The sequence below is a fragment of the Myotis lucifugus genome, unplaced genomic scaffold (genome assembly GCF_000147115.1).
Source record: "Myotis lucifugus unplaced genomic scaffold, Myoluc2.0 scaffold_28, whole genome shotgun sequence".
In the NCBI taxonomy this organism is placed as follows: domain Eukaryota; kingdom Metazoa; phylum Chordata; class Mammalia; order Chiroptera; family Vespertilionidae; genus Myotis; species Myotis lucifugus.
In genome coordinates, this window is record NW_005871076.1 from 5,190,894 (window position 1) to 5,206,984 (window position 16,091).

Here is a 16,091-nt window from a genome sequence, read left to right on the forward strand (position 1 = left end):
AATGTGAAACAAGGAAGAAGCTACCAGCGTATTCTTCCTTCATGCCGCAAGTGTTTACATAACACTGGCTGTGTACACCATGCCGCACCCAAGGCTCTCTAGGAAGGCCTTCCTTCTTTCTATTTCGTTCGTGGTACTGAGTGGGTTGGGTGGACCTGTGCTTGGTAAGGAGGACCATCAGGTCCTTCGGGGAGTAAATGTTTTGTCCTGCCCAGTGAATGCAACTCCAGACCCAGGCCTGAGAAATCTGACTCAAGCTCAAACCTGCAAGTACAGACATCCTATTCCAGGTGTGTGTTTGGACACCTTCTGGAGAAAGTCCGTCACCCACCCCCAGTCCCGGTTGGGTTAGTCACTCCTCCTCTGTGCATTAGACAATGCAAGGGAAATCGGTCCTCTTCCCATAGCAGCTTTGGTGTTCCTTTCCCATGGCTTCCATCACATTGTCTATTGTCATTGTTTGCTCATCTATTTCTCACACTGTGAACTCTTGGAATTCATGGAGTGAATCCTTGGCAGCTCTGTACACCTGTGCCCCCATACAGTTCTCACCACATCAAAGGCTCTCACTCAGTGTTTGAGACATACGTGAATGAATGGACAGTTGAACAAATGAATAAATGCATGACTAAATGAATGAGTGAAAATAAAGTGGAGGTGAAGAGTTTTGGCTCTTTATCAGACAACGTGGGTTCAAATCTTGCCCATGCTGTTTTCTGGTTGTATTAAATCATGGATAAGTTATTGAATCTCTCAGAGCCTCAGTTTTCTTATTAGGACTTTTGTGAGGATAAAAGTGTATGTAAAGCCTTTATAATAATGCCTGGCGTGGAATAAGGACTCGATACATGATAGCTATTAACCAGCTCTGACTTCTAGTTTACCCTCATGGGTCTTATTGGCACCTCCTTTTCTAGAGTCTTGGCATAGCCAGGTCCTTTCCAGACTCAGGACTTAGCTCGCAGGACTGTCCCAGTGGGCATAAGTCAGGGTCAGGTTGTGTAAGTGGGTACCGCACTGGACTTTCCTGAGAAAGGGAAACTGTGACAGGGGCCTACAGCTGCGCAAACAGGTCAACTGTCACTCCATTGTCTCAGGCCTTCTCTGCTGGCGGGTATCCTCAGGAAAACAAGAACAGTGCTACATTTAAGGTGTCCGGATGACAGCCACATCAAATATGTGACCTTTTTCTAGGAAGCCTGTTTCCATGGTGAGCAGGCCTCATGCTCTTTCTCAAACCACGCTCTGTGGCTCACAGCCTGCTCTAGAATGTGATGGCAGTGGCCCCATCAGCTGGGTGGGGACATCTGCCCAGGGTCTGCCCTTCCAAGATCTCCAGGGTGGGGGAGAAACTGAGATAGCACCCCCTGGGATATCTGATGCCCACACCAGCCCTCCAACCTGGAAGGATTTGTACTGAGGCCCTGATACTATGCTCCTACCCCCACCCAATATACACTCACACACTTAGTGGCTCATGGCCAACTGGCTGCCAGGCCGGACAGAAAGAAGGGGGCCCTTTCTATGATTCCTGCATCTTAGGCACAGGCCCTGACCTCCTCTACCTCATCTTGGCAGCCTAGGCTGGGAGAGAGAGCCTGCCTCCCTGGCCTTGGCAGAATGTGTGTTCAGGCCCTGCCTCTGCAGCTGCCAGAACAGGAGCTGAATGCCCAGTGCGTCTGCCAAAGCTTGCTGACTTCTTTCTTCTTTCTCAGAGCTATGCAAACGGAGGCCTCTGAGGAATGCCAGGCTAACCTCCCCGACGCCCGCCTCCCTCCTCCTGTGGCCTGTGTTCCCCCAACCCCCAAGGCTGCAGTCACATCAGAAAAATGCAGGGGAAGAAAGAAATCCCCCAATGTGTCATGACATTACATTTCCGCCTGGCCCTCAGAAACAAGAAAAACAGGAGGGGGAGGTGGAGGTAGCGTGCTATGGAGCCCAGTGACTGTCTCATTTCCACCTCACTGCCTCCCTGGGGTAGATCACCTGTTGCCTTGGGGCTGTTTTCTCATTAATAAGTGGGGGGCAAATCATCCTGACTCAGGTGGCAGAGAAACTCTAAGAATTAACCCTTTGCTATCATGAAAGAACAATGATATTCCTAAGAGGCTCCTGAGAAATGCCATATCGCAACTTTAAGTTGCAACTAGTTCACTGCTCACATATCCTCATTTAACAGATGTACAGTGATTCCTACTCTGTTCTAGAGACTAAGAACACAGGAGTAAACAGGATCTAGGCTCTGCCCTCTAGGAGCTCACACTCTAACAGCAAAGCTAGACATTAAACAAGTCACAACAATCAAAAGTCAAGGGAGTTATCATGGGCAGTAGGGAGTGCCAGGGACAGCCTGTTCCAGGGGTCAGGGAGGCTACTTCTTGAGGAAGTTAAATTCAAGTTAAGGCCAAAAGGATGAGCAGATGTAGTCTAAGGGAAGGGGTGGGGTCTAGAGTATTTGGGCAGAGGGACTAGTCAGGGCAGAGAGGGAGGATGATGTGAATGAGGAAGTGAAATGAGTTTGGTAAGATAGCAGAGATAACTTGATTGGAGTCTGCGGAGGTGAAGAGGCTGCAGAGGGAGGCCAGGCCAGATCATGCAGGGCCTTTAAGATTGTGTCAAGGAGTTTGGACTGGATCCTCAGGGCAATGGGGAGCTAGTTGAAGGTTTTCAAGTAAGTGTGGGTAGGGGGTGGCATGATGGGATCTACTTTGGGTAGATGACTCAGGCTATAATGTGGAGAATGGGCTAGAGGGGTAGCTATAGTAGAGTGGGGAGACCAGTTAGTTGGTAGCTGTTACAGTATCTAAGGAGTCTGATGGTAGTAGCAGTGGAGAAGAAGAGAAGTATATGAATTCCGCCCTTGCTGGTTTGGCTCCATGGATAGAGCATTGGCCTGTGGACTGAAGGGTTCCAGGTTTGATTCCAGTCAAGGGCACATGTCCAGGTTGTGGTCTTGATTCCCAGTAGGGGGCATGCAGGAGGCAGCCGATCAATGATTCTCATCATTGATGTTTCTATCTCTCTCTCTCCCTCTCCCTTCTTCTCTGAAATCAATAAAAATACATTTTAAAAAAAGAAAAGTATATGAATTCAAGAGAAATGTAGGATATATGTGGAGGATAAGAGAAAGAGAAAAGGAGTTAAGGATGATACTTGGATTTTAGGCTTGTATGCCCGGGTGGAAAGCAGTGCCGGGTGGAAAGCCTCCCGTTGAGATGGGCCACACTGGAGACGGAGAGGCTGGTTGGGGGTGAAGATAGCAAACCCAGTTTGGTCACATTAAGTCTGAAGAGGTGACCACCATGTCAGTAGGGATGTCCAGTGCACAGTTGTAGAGCTAAGTCTGAAGCCCAGGGGAGAGTTCTGGGTTGGAGAGGTGTCATTGTCCTGGAGAGAACAAGGAACTGGATAGTTAAGACAATGCTAGCTGCTCTAACAGCTAAGCTCCCAGCCTCGGTGCGTATACAGTACTTGATTTCTTGCGCAGGTTGAGTCCAAAATGGGTGCTCCTAATAAACGGGAGGCTCTTTCCCAAGTAGTTCAGGGACCAATGTCCTCCTATCTTGTGACTCTGCCATCTTTAATACATGGCTTCCAAGGTCACTGTGATTGGGAAAGTACATGATGGATCATGCATGGGAGATCCTATCATTGGCATCCACTTTCCACTGACAAAAACTCGTACCATGGTCACACCAACTGCAAGAAAAGTGGGAAAATGTAGTCTAGGTGGGTTCCCCTGACAAAAAGGAAATGAGTTTAGCAACCAGCAAGCCAGCCATGGCACAGGAAGGCACAGGAGTGGGTAAGATCACTTGGCAAATCTGGGGCTTGCACTCTTTCACGTGTCCCCATTTTTACATGCCAACACCAGGACAGGACTGACAGGAGTGAAGATAAGCCACTTTCCCCCCTCCCCAGACTCATGTTCTTGCAAACCAACAGGAGAAAGTAGGCTCCAACCCATTTTGGTCCCTCTTATAAGTTGGGCAGGTCTTCTGGGTACAATGATCCTACACTAGTTTGTTGTATTCACTCTGACACAGGCCTTCACTGAGGCTGGTTGCCATTCACCCTCATTTCACTTCCTTCACCTCATTTATTGAATATCTGCTATGTGTTAAATACAATGTCTAGTTCTATAAATGTAGCAGTGAACAAGGCAGAGGTCTCTGTATTAATTGCTTATTTGTTTATTGTCTGTCTCGCTCACTAGAATGTGTCCTAAGTAGGGTCTGTGGCTTAGCTTGCCTATAACTGTATCCCTAGCCTCCAGAACAATGCCTGGTACATAGTAAGAATTCTGGGAATAAATAAATGGTTGAATGAAGGCCCTTTGGGAACTCATATCGGTAATGAGTTCTATGAAAGAGGAAGAACATGGTTCTATGGGGGTAGCCTATAGCACAGTCATGAAATCTGGTTCAGGAGGTCAAGAGAAGTGTTCCCGGGGGAAGAAATTTTCAAGTTTAGAATTATAGGATAAGTGAGTGACAGACAGATAAAAGAGCATATGCAAAATCCTGGCATCAAAAGGGTACAGGAAGAACAAAGGAAGTTCAAATGGCTGGGACCTAGAGGAGAGGGAGGAGTGCAGCAAGATGAGACAGAAGGGGCAGGCATGGACCAGACTATATGTGACCTTGAGGGGACCTTCTAGGTCTCTGTATTGTGTTCTGAGGATGCATCACTCAGCAGTTTCTTTGACATGCAAACATTATACTTCAAGTCCTTGTTTAATTGTTTTCCTTATTAATGATTCTCATATCACAGTCTCAATGATGTTTGAACTGGGGTCAGAATTAAAGTTCCTGTCTGCCTGACCCTACTTTCCATGCAGAGACTTCTTCATTTTAGCAAAACCGGCACTGAGACTCTTCTTTTTGCTGAAGGGCGTGGGAAAGTGAACAACTGCCTTGATGCGCTTGATGCTTTTACATACGACCTCGTGCAATTATCACAGCCCTGGAAGGTCGGCACCAGTATCCCCATTTTATAGGTAAGGAAACTAGTCCTTAAAAGAAATGAGAATCTGCCGTTAGGTTCAAGTGAAGTGCATCTCTCTAAGTTTCGAGCTTTCGAAGAAAACACTAGTCTTTATTGGAAAAATAACAACTCTGAACTGCTCTCACAGGCTGCAAACTGGCAGAGTTTAAGAGCGTTGCAAAGGAGCCAACAGTCGGATGAGTCAGATTAGATAAGCAGCCAGTCAGAGAGTATTCACTGACTTCCAGGATGCTTAGCACAGCATTCCAGAAGAGTAAAACGTGGTCTTTGCCCTCGAGGAGCTCACCGTCTTCTGGGAGAGACAGACAAACAAGTAAACAGTAATTTCAGCACCGTCTGAGAAGCTGCTCTCACAGGTATAAACTGAGAGTTAAGGGAGCACAGGAGCATCAGTAAAGTTTACTGTGTGCTCAGTGCTGAGCGGGGCCAGGGAAGATGCACAAGAGCTGGCAGTTTAGATATTGACCCAATCTCTGTTCTTTTAACATCTATTCATTCATCCCACTAACACCTACAAAGCGCTGATTACATGACAAGTACCAGGAATAATGCAATGAACAAATAGACACAGTACCCATCCTCAGTCTAGTAGAGGAGATAGCCACTTAATAGTTACATGGACCCACAAAACTACATAGGATACCTATAGAATATACATGATAATAGCATTTGCCTGTGGGAAGAAGAACTGAAAATCAGGGATCAAGATGTTATAAATGTTTCCCTCCACGTGGTCAAGATGTTGTAAATGTTTCCCTCCACGTCCCTCGTGGTTCAGGGTTCAGGATCTGAAGAGGAGCCGCACATAAATGAAAGAGAAGAGACAAGAGATAATTTGGAAATATTGGGGTGCCAGGGTCCAGGCCCAGCGGGCCAGGGGTTTCCAAAGGTGTGGACGGAGTCGGCGAAGAATGTTTTACACGGAGACAGCGTTCAGAACTCTCTAGCTCTCTTTAGTCTCCGTGGATCTTCCTATGCCTGGCTGAGGCCACAGAGAGAGATCCCAAGGCAAGCTGAGCCTTTATTTTATAGTCAGAGGTAAACAAGGTAGTGGTTACCATAGTTACACAGTTCTTGTGAGTTTCACTTGTTTGGGCCACTTCCTGCACTTCCCTCAGCCCATTAGCCTCCCAGATAAGATCTGGGGAGCGTTATAAGGTCAAGCCTAATTATGCTAAGAGGACTGTGCCCTCTAAGCTGGGACTTGTTTGTGACTTTGCCAACAGGTCAGTCCGAGGCTTAACCCTGTATCGGCTCCCCACATCAAGAGCAGGGAGCTAATTTTCTTTTCCTGTTATATAGTATACTGTTCTCATTTAATATGTGTTTATTGTATGAATTACTTTTTTTAGTGAAGTTTAAAAATAATCACACAAATAAATGTACTATTAAAATTGTGATAAATGCTATCAAGAAAAAGTGTAAGATGCTCTGGGAGAGGATAAGGGGGAGGGGGGCGAGAGGGGGAGGGGACTACTTTAAATTGAGGAGGCAGTTAAAGGCCTCTTCAAGAAAAGGCCATTGCAGCTGACACCACAGGTTTAGTTGCAGGTGAATGGGCAGAGTGCCGGTAAGAATGTTCGAGCCAGCATGTGTGAAGCCTGGAGGAAAGAAAAGACTCGGTGTGTTCTAGGAATAGAAGAGAAACTGGTGTGATGAAGCCACTAAAATCAAGGGGAAGATCTCCTTATAACCCCAATTCGTAGTAAGACTGTGAAATGAACCCAGTCCCTTGCCAGATTGTGAGGGTCATGAGGACTGCTAGAGCAGTACTTAGCAACTGGTAGACACTTAAATATGTGCTTCATGCATAAATAAACAAAGTCAATGTGTGAGTAGTTTTTTATTCAGAAATTATAAAAATGCCAAGTGTGATGGGTTTGCACTGATGTTCTATTACCCTGAGGATTGGGGATTCACAGAATCTGATGAGCCCTGAAGGATAAGGTCAGGGAAACAGAGTATGTACTAAAGAGCTGGTTTGCTGGGGTGTAAGCTATGGTCACAATGCAATGTAACAGAACCTTGGCCTTCTTCTGAATTCCACTGTTTTCTCTAAGACCTCTGGGGTTTCAGCTCCCTCTCCTTTCCAGGAATTCTAATTTTTCTTTGTCATAAATACCTGGATTATTTACATCAAAATGGCTTCAACATGCCAAATCCTGAGGCAATTTTCCCTTTCCCTTACAGAAAAGCATTTTCATTAGTATTTTCTTCTAGAGCCGTAGCTTCTAAGCCTGGTGAGCTTCTAAAAAATGCAGATTCTTTGGGCCCAGCACAGATCGGCTGAAGCACCTCTCAGAGGGAGGGGCCCAGCTACCAGTGCTTTTAAAGCTTTTCTGCTATCTCTGATGACAACCCACTTTTGAACGATCACTTAACCTTTTGAGGGTTATCAGCCCCTTTGAGATGCTGAGGAGATATGCTCATCCTGATCCACAGAAAAAAGCCTTACAGGTACAACATTTAGCATATACTGCTAAGTATATCATAGACATCCTAGTGTATTTATGGAATATCCCAAATTCCCAGTGCACAGCCCACATCTGCTGCAGGGACCAAAGCCCTGGAGTTTTTTCTATTTCTTCTTCTCTTGGTGCTCTGGGATGGAGACCCTTTTCAAGATCTATATGTCTTAAGTGCCATTGAAGTGAGGCAGGCCTGCCGGGGGGAGGGGGTGGTGGGGGCGGTCTGGGAACCAGAGGGTCCTGACCCACTGTGGGTTCTTGGCTTTGTGCAGCAAAGAATTCAAATGTGAACCAGCATAAAGTGAAAGTGAGTTTATTAGTGAAACCCTGAGACAGAGAGTGGGCTACTCCACAGGCAGAGCAGCCTCTCATTTAGCAGAATTTGCTTCCTTGATTAAGGGGAAGGAATACAGGATCCCGGGAAAGGGGTGGAGACTCCTCAGAGGAGCTCTGTCAGCCATTTTGTGTCTTTATATTGGCTTTCCGTTTCCAATCATTGCCTTGGGGGAGTGTCATTTAGCATGCTCATGTATTACAATGAGCATATAATGAGGCAAGGGGTTACCATTCAGTGAAATTAGTCACCATGTGGGATCAAGCTGATCTCTGCAGTTTTTTTAAGCCATAAATCTGGTGGGGGGTGGTGGTCTTACTTCCTCGTTGGCATTTCTGGTAGCTGTTATTGATTACAGTTGTTTTACCACATACCAACAAAAAGGAGCCCCTTATTCCTGAGACAAATGGAGCCTCTTGACTCCAAATTGTTCTGGGTGAGACTCAGTAGTAGTCTTTTTTTTTTTAAAATATATTTTATTGATTTTTTACAGAGGAAAGAAGAGGGATAGAGAGTTAGAAACATCGATGAGAGAGAAACATCGATCAGCTGCCTCCTGCACATCTCCCACTGGGGATGTGCCCGCAACCAAGGTACATGCCCTTAACCGGAATCGAACCCGGGACCCTTCAGTCCGCAGGCCGACGCTCTTTCCACTGAGCCAAACCGGTTTGGCCTCAGTAGTAGTCTTGCTGGAATCCACCAAGAGAGGCCACGGGGTGAAATGGAAGGAACTCTGGAAGGGAATTCAAGACTAGGCTCTAGTCTTAGCTTGGACACCATTTGCTATGTCCTTGGCTGATCGCTTCTCCTCGTGAGCCTCATTTTTCTCAACTATAAAGTGAAGTGGTAGACCAGAAAAACTCAAAGGTCCCTTCCAGCTCTTTGAGTCTAGAATTCTTTGCTGAAATTTTTATACAGCACCCTGTACTTCAGATGGCTGAACACAATGGAGATAAGTGACAAATGGATAGACTAATAGGTTTCCCTTGGACTATTTTCCCCTTGATTATATGGCCTTCTGCCCTCAGATTCTGATGTTCCAGGATAAGTATTCCTGCTAGTGACCTCTTATGCAATCTACTAATCACTGTGGTTAGAAGGAAGGACCTGTGAGGTCACTGCGGCTACTCACCCACAGCCAGCCACTTTGCCATCTTCCCAGATGCAGGCTGTGGCATTTGACCTTAGCTGAGGGGACAAAAGGAAGTGGTAACTTCCACAATCCTATCAACAGTGGCTGCTACAGTTTGTGTTTAATGAAACAGAGAGACAGTACTTAATGTTTCTGATCTAGAAAAGCCAAACAACATTAAGTATAGATTTGGTTCCCTTGGATGGGACCTTTCATGTCCAATGATCCAAAGACTCCATTACAAAGCAAGACCGTTACCTTGAGGTCTCACCAGCACTCTGGGGAAGAATAGGGGTTCACCATCATGAATTTTAGGTAGCCATTGAAATGAAATTGGTTTATACATTAGGAGAGAGGATTGAAAAAGTTGAAATTTTGGCATAGTGGAGATTTATATTTTTTTCTCCTTTGATAGTTTACTCTTTTGATATATTTTTATTTATTTCAGAGAGGAAGGGAGAGGGAGAGAGAGAGAGAGAAACATCAATGATGAGCGAGAATAAACATCAATGATGAGCGAGAATCATTGATCAGCTGCCTCCTGCACGCCCCCTACTGAGCCCACAACCCAGGCATGTGCCCTTGACTGGAATCGAACCTGGGACTCTTCAGTCCATAGGCTTAGGCTCTATCCACTGAGCCAAACTGGATAGGGCAATAGTTAACTCTTTTGTAAAGAAGACACTTTTCCCAACTTAAGCTCAGTCCATGTGTTTTTTGGGTGAGGCTGGTACTCCTAGCCTTACAGGAAAGGCTAGATGACCTATACCTGGCCAATCAGATCATTCCATGTCTCTGGCTATTGTGATTGTTTCAATGATGGCCACATGGCCCAAGCTAGGCCAGGGAAATTCAATCCTAGCACTCTTTCTGGAACCATGAAGGAAAGAGGCATTGTCTCTTTGCACTGTGGAGGCTAAACTGGTCAACATAAGCCTGGAGTTTCCTGTGGCTATACTAGTATATGAGAGTAATAAGGTAGACTATGTGGGGCTTCCTATTTTGACTAAATTTCTTGCTTATAGGTGCTACAATCAATTTATAATAGGAAAAATATTATTTTTTTCGTTTCTAATTTATAATAGGAAAAATATTAATTTTTTTTAGTTTCTCACAATTCAAAATAAATTTTAAAACTTTTGGAGCTGCTAAATGTTGGTGCTCTGTGGAAAAGCTTTAGTCACCTTCTCCTAGGTAGAGCTCTGAGGGTGAAAAAACATTCCTTTGCACTGGTACTTTTTGGTGCCTATTTATAAAATGCATGGTGAGTTTTGTCCAGATTTCAACTCAACACCATTGTATTTCTCTTCCTGTTTTAAAGGATCATGAACTTTTTCCACTTGGGGTGAGCTGGTGGATTCTCCACTAGGCTTTTGATTTCCCTGATTTTATTTCTTTCCTATTCTTGGCCCCACACCCTTACTTTCTCTGCTGAGCAATGGCATAAATAACTCAGCCTTTGTTATGCTCTGTTACCCAGCTCCATCTCTTACAAAGGCTTAAATCATCTAATGAACTTACATTCACTTTCTTTGGACTTTTCATAAACATATTGAATCAGATGTGGCAAGGTGCCTGGGAAAAGCCACCACCAGTTCCTGCCTACGACTCACTTCCTCTCCTTGCATAGTTGCCAATGACTGTTTCATTTGGTAAGTACAACTAAGCCCCCTTCCCCTCCTAGGAAGGTCCCAGCCCCAAACCTTACTTTGTCAGCCGGAAGAGCTACCTCAGAGTTTCTTGGCAAATTGTCACTTGGGGAGACTCAGTCCCCATCCCTGTCTCTGAGGCTCTCAACGAACTATCATGCAAGCCTTACAAATGCCTCACCTGATCCCATCCTCCAAGGCGGGCATTTGTACAGAATTCATTTTCCAAGGATACAGGTGCAGATGTCCCTGTTATTCGGAGGCTGCCCACTTGGGAGAAAGTCTTAAAAGCCTTCAATCTTATTTAATTCAATTTAATACTCTCTGAGGCTACCCACAGGCCAGAGAGTTTCCTGTGTTACATGTCTTTCCCTTGCCTTTGGTGAAATGACTGAGAGCTTGAAGCGAGGGTCTGGAGACATCCAGAAAGGATGACAGAGCAAGGGGATGTGTGAGACAAAGTGAAATAAACCAGAAGGCAGTAGGTTTATAAAAATGCTCACAGCAAATACAACGTTCCAGGCACTATTCTAAATAGTATATGTTATTTAATCCTCACAGTGACCCTGTGAGGTAGTTACTATACTGCATCATCCCCATTTTTCATGTTGGAAAAATGAGCTACAGTAAAGTCACTTGCTTAAGGTCCTAACACAGTGATGGCGAACCTATGACATGCATGTCAGAGGTGACACGCAAACTCATTTTTTTGGTTGATTTTTCTTTGTTAAATGGCATTTAAATATATAAAATAAATATCAAAAATATAAATCTTTGTTTTACTATGGTTGCAAATATAAAAAAATTTCTATATGTGACACGGCCAGAGTTAAGTTATGTGACCAGAGTTAAGTTAGGGTTTTTCAAAATGCTGACATGCCGAGCTCAAAAGGTTCGCCATCACTGTCCTAACACCTGATACATGAAGGGGCTAAGATCTGAATTCAGGCAATCTGCCTCCAGGCACTACACTGACTCTCCATAAGCCTCTACCCAGTAGTTCTCAATGTTCTGGCCCTTTAAATACAGTTCCTCATGTTGTGACCCAACCATAAAATTATTTTCGTTGCTACTTCATAACTGTAATGTTGCTACTGTTATGAATCGTAATGTAAATATCTGATATGCAGGATGGTCTTAGGCGACCCCTGTGAAAGGGTCGTTCGACTGCCAAAGGGGTCGCGACCCACAGGTTGAGAACCGCTGCTCTACATGTTGGGTGACCAACTAGCCCAACCTGCCCAGGACTGAGGGATTTCCCAGAACACAGACCTTTCAGTATAAAAATTGCTGTAGTCTTGGGTGAATCATGATGTTTGGTCAACCTTTTATAGAAATGTTATCAAAGAAGTTATTTGAGTGATGAAAAGCAGCTGAGAAAAGGCAGAATTAAGGGAGCACTTGCTCACCCTAACTGGTTACTCAGTGGTTAGAGCATTGGCCCACGGACTGAAAGGTCACAGGTTTGATTCTAGTCAAGGGCATGTGCCTCAGTTGCAGGCTCGATCCTGATCCCGGCCATGGTCAGAGTATGTGTGTGTGTGTGTGTGTGTGTGTGTGTGTGTGGTGGGGGGATGAAGTGGGGGGGGAGAGTGGCAAATAATTGATGTCACTCTCTCACATGCTGTTTCTCTCTCACTATCTCTCCCCCTCCCTTCCACTGTCTGTTAAAAAATCAATGGCGCCTGACTGGTGAGGCTCAGTGGTTGAGTGCTGACCCATGAACCAAGAGGTCACAGATTCAATTCCCGGTCAGGGCACATGCCCGAGTTGTGGGCTCCATCCCCAGTAGGGGGCATGTAGGAGGCAGTTGATCAATGATTTATCATTGATGTTTCTATTTCTCTCTCCCTTTCCCTTCCTCTCTGAAACAGTTAAATATATAAATATATAAATATATCTATATCTATATCTATATCTATATCTATATCTATATCTATATCTATATCTATATCTATATATCTCAATGAAAAAAATATCCTCAGGTGAGCAGAGAGAGAGAGAGAGAACTTGCTCAATACAGGACAGGAATTTTGAAGAGCTGATCATCTCTGGGTCTCTCTTCTTCCATTACTTTAGGTTTAATCCCCCAGAGTCTGGATGACTGCTGTAATTCTGATTTCTCTTTGCCTTTTGGGAATCACTTCACCTAAAACAGCCATGGTAACTTCTGGAGTGTAAATGTGACTAGTCACTCCCCTGCTTATAGCACTCATTGCACTCAGTGACCACAGGATAAAACCCAAGCTCTTGAGCTTGACCTGGAAGGTTCTCCACCATTGGCCCCTCATCTATCTCTGTCCCTTTCTCTTAGTGGTTAACATGCTTCTGTGCTTCAGCCATACCAAACAACTTGTATTTATTTCCCTGAAGACACCAGGCTCTCACCTTGGTGTTTTGTCTCTCTTCTAGGAAGTCATTTTCCCTTCCTTTTGCAACAAACTCCTATTTTCCTTACAAAACTCCTGGTTTAGGAGCCCTCTCCTCTGTGTTCTCCAACCTCATGTGGTCACTTCCTCTACAGCAGAATTTCCATATTCTTCGATAACTCTCTATTGAATCCCCCACTGTACTGTGAACTGCTCTTTTGTTTATCTGCAGGTTCACCATACTTGACACATAATGTTGATTAGGTACAACTATATTAGGCACTTAGCATGCATTATCGCATTTAATCCTCATAACAACCTATGAGATGGGTACTATTATTGTGTCTATTTTACAGTTGAAGCTCTGAGAAGTTAAGTAATTTTCCTTGGAGTCTGACATCCTTGGCGGAAACAGAATTTGACTAGGATGTCAGACTCCAAAGCCTATACTCTTAACCATTCTGCTAAACTTCCTCTCAGACTGAATGAACCCTTCAGAGTCTATCTATCTTTCAAAGTTGTGAAAATCAAATGACTTTGTAAGCTGAAAAGCTCTGATGTCAGAAACTGCTAATCCCCCCCCCCCCCACAATAACTATTTTCTATTTCCTTTTCATAATAATTGAATTACTGGTATTTAACTAGACACATAGTTGCCTATAATAACTACATTTCCCTGCCTTTCTTGCAGCCACGAATGGCCATGTGATTCTTTTTGGGCCAATGTAATATCAACAGAACTATTACAACTTCTAGGACATGCCTTTATTTTTATTTTATTTTAAATTTTTAAAATACATTTTATTGTTTTTTTTACAGAGAGGAAGGGAGAGGGATAGAGAGAAACATTGATGAGAGAGAAACATCGATCAGCTGCCTCCTGCACACCTCCTACCGGGGATGTGCCCGCAACCAAGGTACATGGCCTTGACCGGAATCGAACCTGGGACCTTTCAGTCCCAAGGCTGATGCTCTATCCACCAAGCCAGACTGTTCAGGGCGAGGACATGCCTTTAAAGAGAAGAAGTGAGCTTGCCCTTACTTTCCCCTTCCTTCTAGCTAGGCTGCGGACCTGGTGGTGAGGAGTCATTTTGGAACATATAGATAAGATAGAAGGGGGCGGGGAACTCTGGCATTGTGGAATGAGATACTTACCCTACAGTGCTTATGCCTGGTTGATTGTGACAAAGAGAAATAAACTTCTATATTGTTTCATTCATTGCTATTTTGGGTCTCTGACCTATACTCTCAATTAATATGGTCTATTTACAGGAGGATGGATTATTCTTATTATTCCTACAGAGTGGCTTTGAGACTGCATGCAGGCTATATCATAAGAATTAACTTTCTCTTCTCAGTAAAAGACATTACCATTCAACTAGTTTGCTCAGGTCTAAAACCTAGGAGTCTTTGTTTTCCTTTTAAAACAACTTTATTGAGGTATAATTGACATACAATAAACTAAATACATTAAAGTATACAATTTAATAAGTTCCCGCTCAGGAAACCATCTCCACAATTAAGAGATCATAAACATATCCATCACCACAAGTGTTATCTAATGCTCCTTTGTACTCCCTTCCTTCTGCCTCCTCCCTAGTTTCCCTCATGGCAACTACTATCTGGCAACCACTGATCTTTTTGTCACTTTAGATTTGTTTGCATTTTCTAGAATTTTATATACATAAAATCATATAGTATGTTACTTTTTTTTTTTCTGGCTTCTTTCACTCAACATTATTATTTGGAGATTAGGAATGATCTTTGATTCCTCTTTTTTCATTGCCAACCCCTACCCCCAACCCATTCCTTCATCAAGTTCAGTAACCTCTACCTGAATACATCTGCTTCTCTCTATCTCCAGTGCTATCATCTTCACCTAGACCAGTGGTTCTCAACCTTCCTAATGCCGCGACCCTTTAATACAGTTCTTCATGTTGTGATGACCCCCAACCATAAAATTATTTTCGTTGCTACTTCATAACTGTAATTTTGCTACTGTTATGAATCGTAATGTAAATATCTGATATGCAGGATGTATTTTCATTGTTATAAATTGAACATAATTAAAGCATAGTGATTAATCACAAAAACAATATGTAATTATATATGTGTTTTCCAATGGTCTTAGGCGACCCCTGTGAAAGGGTCGTTCAACCCCCAAAGGAGTCGCGACCCACAGGTTGAGAACCGCTGACCTACCATCATCATCTCTTGTACTATTGCAATAGTCTTTTAACTGGTCTCCTTGTTTCTACTCTTGCTCCCTCCAATCCATTCTCCACCTAGAACCCACACTCATCTCTTTAAAATGGGATCATATCAATCTCTTCAGATCATTTCAATCCCCTTCTTGAAATCATTCAATGGCTTCAGATCACGCTCAAAATAACATTCTAACCCTGACCATAGCTTACAAAGCCTTTTATGGTCTGGCCCCCTGCCCAACTCTCTGATGTCACCTTTTACAATTCTCCCCACCCAGCTTCTTCCTTTGGTTCTTCAAATATGCCAAGCCTGTTCCCATCCTAAACTCTTTGCTCTTATTATTCCTTCTGTCCGGGATGCTCTTTCCCAGTTCTTTGAATAGCTGGCTCATTCTCATTTTTCTGGTCTCATCTCCCTCTAGAGAGCTTCCTACACCTAAGTAGCCTCCAACCAGTCAGTCTCTAACCACACTGCTATTTCCTTCCTTAGAAACACATTAATATTTAAAATATTTGTTTGCATGTTTATTGTTTATCTTTCCCCACTGGCATATGTGCCCCATGACGTCAGGGAGTTTGTCTTTTGCTACTGTTATATCCCAAGGGTCTAGATCAGTGCCTAACATATTTTATTTTCTGTGGGGAGAGAAGGGAGAAGGGTGCCTAACATATGTTAAAAAATATTTGTTGAAGGAATAAATAAATGTATTGAGCATGGGTAAGGCAGAGCTGAGGGATAATAGATCACCTTTCTAAATTTTCATAGCTTATTAAACTCAGAAGTAGTATATTCCTATATTAGTGAAGCCTTCAGTGTGAAGTCTGTTTTTTTCTCTGAAATAATAGAAGCTAGCACATTCTGGTTATTCTCTAGGCAAGTGTCCAAGTACTACTGCAAGGCTTTCATAGATAATCTTTTTCT